The sequence below is a fragment of the Triturus cristatus genome, chromosome 6 (assembly GCF_964204655.1).
Source record: "Triturus cristatus chromosome 6, aTriCri1.1, whole genome shotgun sequence".
Taxonomy (NCBI): Eukaryota; Metazoa; Chordata; class Amphibia; order Caudata; family Salamandridae; genus Triturus; species Triturus cristatus.
This window is the reverse complement of record NC_140589.1, coordinates 1,556,480,841-1,556,493,973: the sequence shown is the minus strand read 5'-3', so window position 1 is coordinate 1,556,493,973 and position 13,133 is coordinate 1,556,480,841. Positions and strand designations below refer to the sequence as shown.

Here is a 13,133-nt window from a genome sequence, read left to right as displayed (position 1 = left end):
CCCTTTGTACTCATATTGACTTGTCTTGTGTACCACATGATTTGTATTTTGATTTGTTAACCAATGCAGATGATGTGGTTCTGTCCATTCACACAGTGTGAGATGACACAATACTACACACAGATGTTCTGTTGCTAATTCCATTACAGGATTAGTGAGGGAATGACAGATTGGAAAATCATTGTCTACATGTTGCAGTATGTGTTTACCACTATGAGCACATGACAGTAGGGGCCAGATATTTTGCAAAGTGGCAGAGCACAGCGCAAGTCACCTTGCTGTACTGCACTGAGTCACTGGAAAAAGGCAGGAGTGCACAGTATGTAGGCCACAAGAGAAAAGCCCTGGCACTCTTACATTCTCACATAAATTCATATGTAATACATTGTTTTGCACCAACAAGTGCACTGCAAAGGAATCTTAAAGGAATGACTTATGGACTAACTTTCATAGTTTCACGAATTGGAGGGACTCTTTCGTCATACTAGTGTTTGTTAGTGCAAAACAATGTATTACATTTGAATGGATGTGAAAATTTAAGAGTGCCGGGGCTTTTCTCTTGTTATTTACGCTATACAAGTTACCTTTGTTTCTTCTATTATTGATAGCTTGGATAGTGGGGTATCTGACCCTGAGAGGCACCAAATGTACACTGTACTTTAAAGATAAATTAAACATACTAGCCCAGTTTTCTGTTAGGATTTGAAGTGCGGCTGTGTATCCACCACTATCTTGTTTTTTTCTTTTACAATATGTAGGCCATATGGCACATTCCTGTCCTTCCATTCTGCATTAGCAAACAATAGGGTTGCTAGCACAAACACAGGCACCCTTGCACCATGGTGCAAGTGCACCGGCATCGCATGCAGGTTTGTGTTAGTGCAGAAAGGGGCACCTTCCTGCATATAAACAATATTTAGTGGCATATTCCTCTATCTATGTGTGCCACAAAATGCAGCACACATAGAAGCCAAAATAACTTGGATGATTTAAGTTATTTATCCTTGTTGCACATCATCTCAGGAGGCATATTTATTTGACGCATTTCCAGGTTTACCTGGTTTGGTATACATGGATACACCGATGCAATGCCCATGGAACACCTCCCTTGCACAGAGTAATGCAACACAGCATTTTGCGCTGCGTTAAATTACTCCACATTTTCAACACCATTCATAGCCATGCAAAGCAGCTTTAAGTGTCTTCAAATATCTGACTTAGGGGTTGGCATCACACATGTACCACAATGTATAACGCAAGCATGAGTCACACCTCTCATAAATGTGCCCCATGCCTCATCAACAGGCACAGAGATGGCTATTATGTCATACATTTCTAAATTGTAGTTGGTATGTTTCATACTTCAGATTTCCTTACCAGCAAGTAGGTAATTTCCATATCCCCCATTCTGGAACTGCTCATTGATGATACTGTGCTGGAAGAGTTAGTCATCATGTGCACTCCCAGGGTATTTGGCCAGCACATTGGTGAACATCCCAGAATGGTCCACAATGGCCTGGATATTGATGGAGTAGGTGTGCTTCCGGTTCCTGCACAGGTGGGATGTTTTGGCAGGAGGAACAAATTGCACATGTGTGCAATCAATGGCACCTAAGACATGGGAAAATCCAGCAATGGCATAGAAACCTTGCTTGGTGTCCATTTGTTGTTGTTGGGTCTTAGGGAAGAGGAGGTACTGGAGTGTGAGTAGATGATGACAGCCAGGACAGGGGGTAGGAAGGCAGAAAATGATTGCTGTGATGTTCCTGCAACTCTGGCTGTCATGATCTGGAATTAACCATATACCAGCATGTGGCGCATTGCCATCAGTTTCACCTGTGGAGGGATGTTATTGGGCTTGGCAGTTGGTGGCTGGATACTTGGCCCAATCTCATGGAGTAATTGAATGATAGAATTCCTCCTGAGTCTGTAAAATTTGATGATTTCATCCTCGGAGGTCAAGAGGGATATGCGCTGCCAGAACACACACTCCCTTCTTCGTTGCCTCCGTGGTGGTGGTGGTCTCTTCCTGACTCCCAGCTGCAGAATGATTACCTCCATAGTGTAGTGAGCTTCCCAAATTGTTTTATGATGTTTGCCCAGCCTGAACTGCCAGGGCAAGTCCTCCCTGAACCAGAAATAAGCATCCTGGTGCTGGTTCAGCATTCCATTCATCATTTGTTGCTGCCGCATTTTTCACTCTAAGTGGGATGGGTATGCCGAGATGTGGGTCCCTTGCTCTCTGTGTGAGTGCCTTCAAGCTTGCCTGACTGATATGGGGTGATACCCCGAAACCGGTCCTGGGATGTTTGTTTCCGGTCCAGGGAGGACCCAGCTTGGCAGTTCGGGCTGGACTGTTCCCATATTCAGCAGGGTCAAGACTGATTTGCATATGGCTGGGCCCAAACTGAGGTGGCGTAGTGAGTAAAAGAACAATGGATTTAAACCAGACTGGGGTTGAATGTTTGATTTATTCAGCATTCTGTCCACCATTTGTTGCTGCAGCACTCTCCATATAAAAGCACACCATTTCCACCACCATCCTTCAATTGCACCCACTAAGGAAACTAAAGCCTTTCTTCCCTTTGGCAGACCTCAAAAGAGCGGTTTAAGCTCTTGTGTTATCAAAATTATGAAGATAATCAGATTATGAAGGCTATTTTGAATGCAGCTGCTAGGTTAATCACCGTATCAAAAAAAAGGGATCATACCACCACTGACCTCCAAGGTTTGAAATGACTACGCTATGAGCCTAGGACACATCTCAAAATTGCATGTATGACCCATAAAATTCTGCACCACAATACCGCCTTTTACCTGACCCAGAAACTGACCCTTTCAAGTGGAAACAGATCTTCCAGAAGCACAGGTACCTACTACTTAAACCACAAAAAGAAAACCTACAACAGATCCTTACCCAGAATTGCCCCCAAAATCTGTAATATATAAAGAGTCTATGCTCTCATCCCAAGACCAAATAGTTCACACACTGCACAGGTTTAGTCCAGCCGATATGGTAACGCCCTGTGTCACTCAGAGTCTAACGCCCCTTAAAGAATATAAACTTAACTATCTAGTTAATGATAGCAAACCAGGCCCAATAAGCATTATGAAATAAGTTAAACAATCAACCAGAGCCCAATGTGCAGCCCAATGTGAATCCGAGGCACCTTTGTCTATGCCTGCTCTTAAAAACATGTGTTTATCAATAGTTCAGACCGTTTGTGATGGTGCCCAACCCAAGGTGATGAAATGAGAGAATGTGTGAGACAGTCTGCCGCTTTTACTTTTTTGACCTCGAATGCATCTGCTGCAATCAATACCCCACATGAAGGGGGGAACTCTCATGTAGTGGTAGCTAAAGTCCAAGTCCATTATGTTCCAGACGTTTGTCCAGTAGATATGCTGTCAACTCAAACTATGTTGCTTCCCCCAAAAGAACTGTGCACTACAGATGGAAGATCATCCTTGGTATACAACTGAGTGTAATGAGGGCTCAACTGACTGTAATGTTTTTGCTATTTGTTTAGGTGAATTACAAACTAACCACAGCTCTATTAAATCTCGGTTGCCTAAGACTGGGACTGAGAGTGTCTGTGAGAGTCTAGGGACATCAATAAATCAGTTGTCGAATAATAAGGATGTCGCAAACCCATTTAGTCCTAGATTATGTGATGGGGAACAGGTCCCGGATGTTCATCCAACTTTAGTCCCTTAAAAGAGTAAATCTACACTTTTGAACAGGGTCTAAAGAATATAGCCCCAGTAGATATTTCCCTGAACTCTGCAGTCCTCTCATTCCTAGATAAACATGATGTTTCTACTATTACTGATGAGCGTTCTGCTACATATAAAAGTGCAGAAAATAATGGAGTGTGGCAAAATTTGTTGAACACAATGGACGCAATTATGACAACATTAGATTTCCACCCAAATAAGCTTGATATACAGGTGGAATTACTAAATACCTTAGAAGTTTATGGGGTGGGCATTGATAAAAAATTACACAACCTGACAAACTTGGTGGTAAAGGCCCATACTGATATCAGCAATCAATTAATCAGATGCACGTGTTCACACATTCTAGATAAAGTATCTGACCTCCCGACAATAGCAGGGTCACTCGTTGATGAAGTAAAAAAAGTAGTTGGGAAATCACACCTGGAACGATCCCCTGTTCGTTATAATGAATTAGGAATCGGTGTAGCTAGTGGAAGCATGAAGCTGCAACAATCTCAGCAAGATCTGCCCTCCAATAATACTAGGGCTCCAGTGAAAGTTGATGGGGAGTCAGAGGTAGGCCTGAGTTTGGCCACTCCAATTGATAAATGTCAGGTTTTTCAGGGAAAAGATAAGGCCGAGACAATTCAGGTTGTTAATTCCATATGTTAAAGCTTCGGCGATAGCTCTAGTGATGTTACCCCACTATCAAAAAGGGCTAGGAAAAGGTTGTGGAAGGATCAGAATAAGGCCAAGAAGTCTCTCATTCCAGTGGCCTCAGTAGCAAAATTCAGGGATTGTTACCCTATTTTTTAACCAGTTAATCGGAAATGCCAAGGCCGGGACTGACTGCTCACAAGAGTGTGCAGAATCTCCTTCTGGCCTATTTTGGCATCAGAACCCCGAATTGAGGAGTGAGGTTCAGCTCTCTGTAAAGGGTAGAAAAAAGAAGTACACACTGCCACCATTATGACAACCCCTGATACAGTCAGCATTAATAATGAAGCTGTGCCTAAATTTGACAGAAAGCCCCAGATTTTGAGTGAGAGTAAGCAGACCCTGGGATGCGAAGGTATAGAAACAATATTTCATCCGAAACCTGAGATTAAATTACAAGTATATAAAGAGACTATGCTCTCATCCCAAGACCAAATAGTTCACACACCGCACAGGTTTAGTCCAGCCGATATGGTAAAGCCCTGTGTCACTCATAGTCTAACGCCCCTTAAAGAATATAAACTTAACTATCTAGTTAATGATAGCAAACCAGGCCCAATAAGATCTCCACTTGCGATACCAGAAAATAATAGTGGACTCACGAAGTGAGTTAGGTTGTATTTGTTTGAACTGCTAAGACAAAAGTTCAGTGGTTTTAATAAATGATAAATCAGGAATGGTTGAGATTATTTTCAGGATTAAACTCAGATTAAGACTGCTGTAAATGCCCCGAGATTCATATCAGGGATGCAGTACTAATTTCACCCTGGTAGGAGTATTATCTTGTCGTTCTTCATTAAAAAGAAACACTACGTTGTACGTCTTGCAAGTGCACATGCGCACGCACAAGACTTACAACGTAGTGCTTTTTTTAATGAAGAAAGACGTTGAGGACGCAAGAGGAGCAGGAAGGAGAGCGGTCAGGCAGGGGAGGCGGAAGAAACACAGGTAAGCACCTTCTTTATATCTTTTTTAAGCATTTGGGAGTGGGGAGGGACCATGGAGGGAGTAGAGCGGAGCTACGCGTAGCTCCACGCAGTTTTTTTCAAACTCCGTGGAGCTACGTGTAGAGGCACTACACCAGCTCCGCCCAAGCCTATTTTTCCGTCTTGAATTCAGCAGTGGCCTGACACCAATTGTAGACTCTGTGGGTGGCATGTGAATCTTTATTGCATATAGTATCCGTGTGTCCCAAATCCCCTAAAATACGGCCCATATTTTTAAAACCCCTATTTTTGAAGATTGGGATCAGATCGGCTCGCCAGGCCCTTATTTTTTGATTATCGCGCCAGTCGAATCAGCTGCTATGTCAATTCATAACGTTTTTAGTTGCTGACGAAAAATGTTTGGTATCGACTGTCCGAAAAGTATCATAATCAAATCCCATGGCTTCCAGAGAAATGTTGAATGCATTTTTTTCCTGCCTATTTGCACTGTACGGCCTCTTGTGGAATTTAGTGTCTATGCTACTAGGGTAACAATTAGAAATGTAAATAATGATGTTATTTTGTTTGGAATGGACATTAGTGATGCACTTTAATAGCCTGTTTGCACAATGGAACTACTGTTTACTGCACGTTTGCACTTTAATATGTAATGATCCAGACCTTGTCTGAATAGATTTTATAGTTGATTTGTTTAATAATTGATAGAGTTAATTAGTTGTATTGCATAAATATGAATGTATGTATAAATTGTGAAGAATATTTTTGTCATTGTTTTAAAAAGATGCTCACAAATAGTTTTATTATTGGCCTGTAACTATATGTAATTATGTTTTTTTATATTGTCCGATTATTAGATGTTTTAATTGCAATTATTTTTATTAATCAAGCAATAAAGACATTATTCTTAAATTTTAAAAAAAAGAATGGTTGGAGAGCAGGAGGATGTTGAATGGATGAGAGAAGGACAGAGTGATGGATGGACGGGGAATTTGTCATTCGATGAATGAGAGGAGAGATGAGATGAGGTGATGCATGGATGGATGGAGAGGAGGAGGATGTTGAATAGATGAGAGGACAGAGGGATGGATGGATGGATGAGAGAATGCCACAGGGAATGGTAAATGAATGGATAGGTGGGAGTTAGATGGATTGGGGAAGGAGAGAGAGAACTGATGCTTGGATGGGGGTTTGTCATTAAATGGATGAGAGGAGAGATGAGGTGATGGATGGAAGGATGAATGAAAGGTGGACATTGGATGGATGGATGAATGCCAGCTCACAGAATGGCTGCTCCTCATATTACAATGCTCCAGAGACTGTGGAGACCTGTTTTTAGAAACAGTTGACATTCGAATGCACTCGGCATTTCCAAATAAAGGAGTCTGGGTTTTTTTAGAAACGGTTTGGTAATCCTTGACCTTTTGGGGGCTGGTAAAATGTAAGGTTTGCGTGTTGCCTTAAAATCGGGATGTGTTGTAGAAAGTTCTGTGTAGTGGGAGTACCTGGCATGTGAGGTGACATCTGAAGGTCAGTGTATTTTTTTAACTGCTTGTAAATCCCAGCACATGGGGCGTGGGGTGACTAAAGTATACACAAGGGGTCGAATGCTCAACCTAAAAACAGTTTTTCAAATAATGGCTTAAGCCATGTGTTTTTAAAAAGTATTTGTGCCTTCTCTCCAGCATGGTGGGTGAGTCGCAGCTGTCCCAATACCAAATGGTTGTATTTTACAACCAAAAATAAGTAGCATCATTTCATAGATCTGTGATGGACAGTTATCTGGCAGAGTTGCCAGGGTGCACCTTTTGCCAACTGATGATCCACTGTGGAAGGTCGGAGGCTGGCAGGTGGCTAACTAGTCAAGTAAAACATTTGGGGCCGCTTGCATGTTTTTTCCTAGTAATTTGTGTCTGATTCCTAGTGGGTTTCTTTGGGTGTTAGTCCTAAATACAGGAAGATTGCAAAATCCTAGATGATTAGTGGGAAGGATCATAGTGTCAATTTCCCTGGAAGATTCTTATAAGAGTGCCTTTAGATAGCAGTATGACCCAGCTGGACAGGAAAAAAGCCAGCACAGTGTGGAAAGTAGTTTATTTGAATGTGTCCACAGAAATCTACGTGCTTCAACGTTCACTAGTACACCTGAGCATTCCACTTGAACTGTCTGCACCTCAGATTCCTTACCTGGCAAATATAGGGTGTACTTGAAAACCGTGGGACCTTTAATGTTAAGATATATTAGTGAAGACTTGCCTGGTTATGGAAGAAGTGTTCAAGCCAATGTCAGTGCTCTGCAGCACCCCTTGTGTCGTACTGCACTTCCCACTGTTCTGGGCTTTGCTGTGCACACTGCCACTACTGAGCAAGAGCAGAGGGCTCACACAGCAGTGATGCAGGGCATCTCGGGTGATGGAAGGGCAGCACGGACAGTTCTGTTGCATGGCACAAGGAGTCACTGCCTCGCACCTCAGTGGGCCTTTCTGGCATTATGCGCCTCTGGGGCCTATTGGCTTATGGCTAAGCACGCTGAAGCAGGCTCATTCCTCACCCATCACACAACACAGAGCCTGGCGGGATTGGCTGCCTCAGCAGGTTCTAAAGCTGCCTACACTGGTGTCAAACCAAAGGATGTTTCCTCTCCGACACTGCAAGTATTTTTTCCAAGGCGGGAGAGACACTGAGAGGAAGGAGCTGAGCAGGAAAGCACTAGATCGACAGATTAAACATAAAGCGCGCATACGCTCCTATCAGGAACGGAAAGCAACAATCACAAAAGAGTTCTCTAAGCAACAGATAAAGGATGCCAGCATAAGTAAACTGTACTTGGCCTGTGCTCCTCAGTCTCAAACAGAAGTGAGGTATCGGCTGCACCAACGAGTAAGGAGGCAGCAAAGAAGAGCTGCGCAAGAGTGAACCTATAGGAAAGTAGCAGGTGTGAATAAAGTTATTTTTTATTGTTACAGAAGGTCTATGCAGATAGCGCATGCGCTGCCTAGGCTCAACCTAAAAAGGAGGCATGAGAACTTTTTTAGGTTTGTATCCAACGTTGTCACAAATCATTGGCGAATGTGGCCTGTAAGAAAAGTTTCTCACCTTCACCTCCTCCTCCAAGCCTGTCTACATCATGTATGTCATTTAGGGGTCGCCAGGGGCACATTTGCAGCCATGGCTTGCCCCTTGCGACCCCCTAGCCCTGCCCTTGTGACCTCAGTCCTAAGAGATCACAAAGGCACTGCCAGAAACCTTAAAATAGAGCTTTCATGAGCTTTTTGTAAAATTATGTTCAGCCTGCAGCGAACACTAACAAGTGACTGCCAGCTGTAACTGAACTGCTAATACATCAAATGTTACCTTTTGTGACCTGGGTGACATGGGTTGAGCTGCTTTTGCAGTGTGGAAGTCCAACAAGAACACAGTACAGTGATTTTAAAATGAAAAGAACAAACTTACAACATAATTTGTTTTTGCTGATTGAGAGAGCCCAATAAAAAGGCATCTCCATGTCTCCAGGCATGCCAGGGAGAGCAACAATACCGCAGAGAAAAAAAGAGCTAAGAAAGGTTGTGGGAGTAGCAGAGAGACCAGAAAAGAGGTAGAACACACAACAGATAGGTGAGACACAGAGGAAAAGGTTAATGCTGTATTTGTGTTTGTGTGAGCGAGAGAGAGGTATAGAGTGAAAGAAAAATAAAGAAACAGCAAAGAGAGATGGAAGGATGAAGCGATATATGTTGGACAGACAGACAGGTGTGAGAGGGAGAGACAAGAAAGAAGTTTAAGACAGGCAAAAAGGAAACAGCTGACAGACCGATGGAAAGACAAAGATGTAACAGGCATAAAAATTAGAAATGCACAGTAGAAAAATAGAGGCGAGACAGGTGTGAGAAAGGGGTGAAAAAGAAACAGCCAAGAAAAGACATAACAGAGAGGGATGACAGGCAGTGGCGTAGCTAGGCACTTTGCCACCCGTGGTGGTCTCTGCCTTTCCTGCCCGCGGCCACGCTGAAGAGTGGGTGGGTGCTAGCGACCATTGCTCATGTGAGAGTGGGGGGTGAGGAGCCGCCGCCGCCCCCCAAAACTCCCCCCCCCCCCCCTTGCGACGCCATGGGTGACAGATGAAAAAGAGGCATTTAAGAGATAGGTGAGAGAGACCGAGAGTAAGAGACGTGTAAGAAAGGTGATAAAGAAAGCATGGTGCAAGAGAGCTCAGAGAGAAACAGAAAGAAAGAGGGTGCACAGGTGAGAGAGAGATAGGGGTAATAAAGAGACAGAGGAGAAGAAACAACTGAGAGGTGATGGAATGTACATCTGACAAATAAGTTATAAAGAGCCTGCTGAGAGGTTTGTAGGTGAGACAATCTAGAGAGAAGTGATACAGAGGTAAGAGGCACCTGAGAGAGGTGGGTAAAGAGAAAGGTGAAAGGTAGATGATATAGAGAGAGAGAGGTGAGAAAGAGATAAGTGAGAGAGGGAGACAGAAGGCTGAGAGATGAGAGAAGTAATGGTGAGTTAGGTGAGAGATACAGGTAAAAAGAGATAGGGTGAGAGGGGAGAACAGGTGGGAAAGACTTTGTTCAGTGAGAAAGTAGGAGATAGTTTCAGGGAAAAAAGAGAAACTGATGAGAGCGCTTAGAGAGAGGGAGACAGGTGAGAGAGTGAGGTTGATAAAGAGACAGCAGCTTAGAAAAAATAGCTTACTGGGGTAGGAAGGATTTATAGGTGTGATGTAGGTGACAAAAAGAGTTGCAAGAGAGGGGAGGCATATGAGAGCAGAGACCAAAATGGAGCACGGTGAGAGAGGGGAAGACATATGAGTGCATTGATAAAGACGCAGAGAGATGAGGAAAAAATAGCTGGACGAGAGGGTGAGACAGATGAGAGGAAGATGATAAAGAAATTGACTGGGGAGAAGGAAACAGTAGAGAGAAAGGTGGGAAAAAGGAAAGTAGTGGTAATGACAAAAAATGACAACGATGGCTGAAAGAGAGACAGAGATTGTGAAAGGCAGGGTTGATGATGAGAGATGATAGAAAGAGACAACTAAGAGAGATTAGGGCAGGTGGGAGATAGGGATTGATATACAGGCAGGCAAATGTGTGACAGGCAGTTAAGAAAGAGATGGCTGAGGAAGTGAGACAGGTGGGAGACTTGTGAAAAAGCGATGATAAAGAGATAGAGAAGTAAGAAAAAGGTAACTGAGCTAGAGGGTGAGACAGGTGAGATAGAGAGGTGGTAAAGTCACAGCAATATCTAAGAAGGAAGCAGCTGAGGGAAAGAGAGGTGATTACAAAATACTGATATAATTGAGAAAGAACCCCTTGTCATGGATGAGGAAAAGAGAAACCTGATAAAGAGTCAGGTGAGAAAGAAAGATATAGAGAGGGTGGCAGGTGACACAGTAACAGGTGAAAAGGGAGGAAAGAGGACTAATTAGACAGGACAGATGGGAGATAAGAGAAAAATGGCAGGAGAGATGAAGTGGGTGAGAGAACAAAGGGGCATATTAACAAGAACGGTCTTAAAATTATCGCCGGTTTAGCGGCACAAAACTGCCGCTAAAGCGGCAATAATGGGCTTGATAATATGCCCTGGAGAATTCCAATAGAAGCCCATGTTCACACCAGAACATGGACTTCTATTGGAATTCTCAAGGGCATATTATCAAGCCCATTATCGCCGCATTAGCGGCAGTTTTGTGCCGCTAAACCGGCGATAATTTTTAACGCCGGTCCTTGATAATATGCCCCAAAGTGAGAGACAAGATGGTTGACAAGAGAGGAACGAGAGATTTGAGAATAGAGGTGAGAGAAATAAATCGAAAACCACAAACTTGGCAAAAAAGTGTGCTCATATTCTGGCACAGTTGTATAGTTGTCCCTTCCTCTATTATGAGGTGATGGGCATGTATTGTGCATAACTTTATGAAATCAAAGGCATGGTCCCAGTCTGTGCCAATGTGCACCTTTTTTGGGTGTTTCCAGTGCTACCATAACCATCAACTAGATTCCTAAAAAATACGGTATCAGCATCCATGCCAACATTTCCAAACAGGAAAGAATTAGCAAGTGAGAGAAATCGGGAGATTTATTTTCCCCATTGACTAACTATGAAACAATTTTAGACAGGAGAGAAGCTTTCTTAGGCTTTAAAAATTGCGAGTCTTCCACCTAAATCGGCCTGCTGGCATGTATAAAGCAGGCACTAGTGTGAACTGAGAACCTGCATCTGCACTGGAGAGAGTGCAGCAGTCAGAGACATATTAAGGATTTGGGGGGCCCTGGGCCAAACCTATTTTGGGGGCCCCTATTCTGAACAGCTTTGAATTTATGATCCAGTTTAAACTCTTTCATAACCTCTTTAGCCAGGGCACTGGCACAATAACACAAATCATAAATGTGTTTACATCTAAAATTCAGGGACAGTGACGTGTTTTAAATATATGAACACAGCAGCAGCTCACTAACATTACTTCAAATATTCCCTGTAACACCATCCCATTTCTAATATGTGAAGTCCTGTTACGACCTAAAAGAAACTTATTTTATGGATGTTGCATGAAAGATTAACACATTTCTCTGGAAAATGTCTGTAATAGACTCACACACATCACCCACATTACAAAATGAAAGGAAAACTGTATTTAAAACAATCTGTTTAAAACCTAGGTCATCCGAGCAAGTTTCTTTGCAGAACAGAGTTGGTTCTATGGGGGGAGGGGGGGAGGCGGGGGCCCTTGGCCAGAGCTCCCTTTCCCTATGCCTTAAAACTTCTCTGGCAACAGTAAAAGGCAGAAGAGTGGTTTCAAACTACAGTTCCATGTTTCCCTGCTTGTGGACTGGCCTGCCTTTAGATGGGGCACTTCAGATTCCCAGTGACATTCCATATGCCCTATGGAGTGTACTAGTTATGTGATACTTCATACTTGGCACAATCTGGTGCAAGCTGAAGCGCAAAGGTTTTCCCTTATTTGAATGGGGCACGTCACCAATGAAATTTAGGATTGCCCTCTTGACACTGGACAAGAGTGGAATCTGCACTTCAGCTATGGGCATTGAACAAGGGGCTCTTCATGCATCTGCATCCCCTTCTATATAACATAAGTGTCTGGTTGAACAGAATGTTATAAAAGTTTGATGGGTGAATATGCTGTGATAAAACAACTGAATATCCTTTGACAGTTTGACAAAATATGTTGTTTGGATAGTATCATTTTCTTAAAGTTTTTAAAAATGTAACTCAATAAAACAGTCTAGTTTTGGACAATGCATGTGGATATGCAGGCATTGTTTCTGCATATCTGTAGGGGATCAGGTTACGGTTTGAAACTGGACTCTGACTTTTGCCGGGACTTCCTTACATTCAGGGATTGATCGGGCCTCTTGTGAGAGCGTCAATAAACAGATGCCTGTTCACTGACACATACACTGAATATGCTAACTGCACTCTTTTTCGGGGAATTAATATGTATTTCTTTATGTGTTTGGTCCCCAAGTGGCCATGTTACCTGGGGATTTTTCAAGGCTTTAATGGATCATTTGAAGCCCTATTTAAATTTACGTAGATTGCAAATACCTCTGATGTAAATCCAGTAAGTCCAAGCAAAGTGCCAATCATGTGGTCTGTGTTACAAAATGTGTTTAACTTTGCATCTGACCTCCTGTTGTACCTGTGGAGGTGATATCTATGCCTCTAGTTTCAATAAAGATGGTAACTGAAATAGAGATTTATTTGCTTTTGTAACTGTTGTTT

At 42.9% G+C, this 13,133-nt stretch overlaps 1 long non-coding RNA gene across 1 annotated transcript in view; it reads left to right on the top strand.

Annotated features, from left to right (window-relative positions):
* The first annotated feature begins 5,294 nt into the window (after nucleotides 1-5,294).
* The window catches only part of LOC146821661 (uncharacterized), a 79,385-nt gene continuing 71,546 nt past the window's right edge, over nucleotides 5,295-13,133 (top strand). The window contains exon 1 of the long non-coding RNA XR_014962751.1: nucleotides 5,295-5,385. This is a non-coding gene — a long non-coding RNA (uncharacterized LOC146821661). The remainder of the gene's footprint in view (nucleotides 5,386-13,133) is intronic.